This window comes from Rhinopithecus bieti, unplaced genomic scaffold (assembly GCF_001698545.2).
Source record: "Rhinopithecus bieti isolate Rb0 unplaced genomic scaffold, ASM169854v2 scaffold_16234, whole genome shotgun sequence".
Taxonomy (NCBI): domain Eukaryota; kingdom Metazoa; phylum Chordata; class Mammalia; order Primates; family Cercopithecidae; genus Rhinopithecus; species Rhinopithecus bieti.
The window spans coordinates 88,349-89,921 of NW_016808946.1; positions in this window are offsets into that span (position 1 = coordinate 88,349).

Here is a 1,573-nt window from a genome sequence, read left to right on the forward strand (position 1 = left end):
TTTTTTTTTTGAGACGGAGTCTCACTGTTGCCCAGGTTGGAGTGCAGTGGCACGATCCCGGCTCACTGCAGGCTCTGCCTCCCGGGTTCAAGCGATTCTCCTGCCTCAGCCTCTGGAGTAGCTAGGACTACAGGCACCCGCCACCACGCCCGGCTAATTTTGTATATTTAGTAGAGACGGGGTTTCACCACACTAGCCAGGCTGATCTCAAACTCCCAACCTCAGGTAATCTGCCCGCCTCCGTCTCCCAAAGTGCTGAGATTACAGGCATGAGCCACAGCACCCGGTCCTAAACTCTTTCTTTGCTGCAATACCATGGTTAATAAATTTGTATGCCTTTTTTCCTTTCTTTTTTTTTTTTTTTTTTTTGATACAGGGTCTCACTTATGTTGCCTGCGCTAGAGTGCAGTGGTTTTTCACAGGCATGACCACAGCACACTACAGCCTTAAACTCCCGGGCTCAGGTGACCCTGCTGCCTCGTCCTACCAAGTAGCCCTTTTCTCCTCTTAATCTGCCTTTTTTCAGTTGATTTGCATCAAACCTTCAGAGATGGAAGGAGAAGTTTGCCCTGGGCCCCTATAGTTTTGGCACGGTAAGCAGGATTCCAAAACCACTCTGCTCTTCTGGAAGCTATAGTCAAGGGAACCTAGGGCCCAAGAAGCCAGCAGAAGTGTGAGAAATTCTTACCAGCCAGGCTACTGGCCTCTCTCTCTGTAGAGTGTGGTTGAGCAGATGGTGAAAATTACTGTTTATCTCTTTTTCCTCTCCAAAATCTTGATTAATGAGAGAAAAAGATTTGTATGATTTAGTCTTGGGTATAGCAACTCTGGTGTACTTTTTTTTTTCTTTTAAACAGAGTCTTGCTCTATCACCCAGGCTGGAGTGCAATGGTGCGATCTTGGATCACTGCAACCTCCACCTCCCAGGTATAAGCAATTCCCCTGCCTCAGCCTTCTGAGTAGCTGGGATTATGGGTGCCTGCCACCACGCTTGGCTAATTTTTGTATTTTTAGTAAAGACAGGTTTTGCCATGTTGGCCAGGCTGGTTTAGAACTCCTGACCTCAGGTGATCCACCCACCTCGGCCTCCCAAAGTGCTGGGATTACAGGCATGAGCCACCGCGCCTGGCTTGGTGTGCTTTTTGGTATGAATATTCATATTGTCTGATCCTTTTCCCCCCAGAAATAGTATTTTCCTCTGTCTCTGTCTTTCTGTCTTGTTCTGTCACAGACAAGGGCACCATAGGGTGGAACACAGACCTAAAACTCCTAGAAGTCCATTGTTCAAGATGGCCCTGCATACTGGTCAGTTTTGCTGTTCTAACCAGGTCAGCTTCTATTTAGACAAATCTTGCTCAGGGTCCCCAAAATAAAAACCGGATAAGGTTCTGTGTTAAACAGTCCTTTATTTATTTATTTATTTATTTATTTATTTATTTATTTATTTATTTATTTTTGAGACGGAGTTTTGCTCTTGTCGCCCAGGCTAGAGTGCAGTGGTGCAATCGGCTCACTGCAACCTTTGCCTTCTGGTTTCAAGCAATTCCCCTGCCTCAGCCTCCTGAGTAGCTGG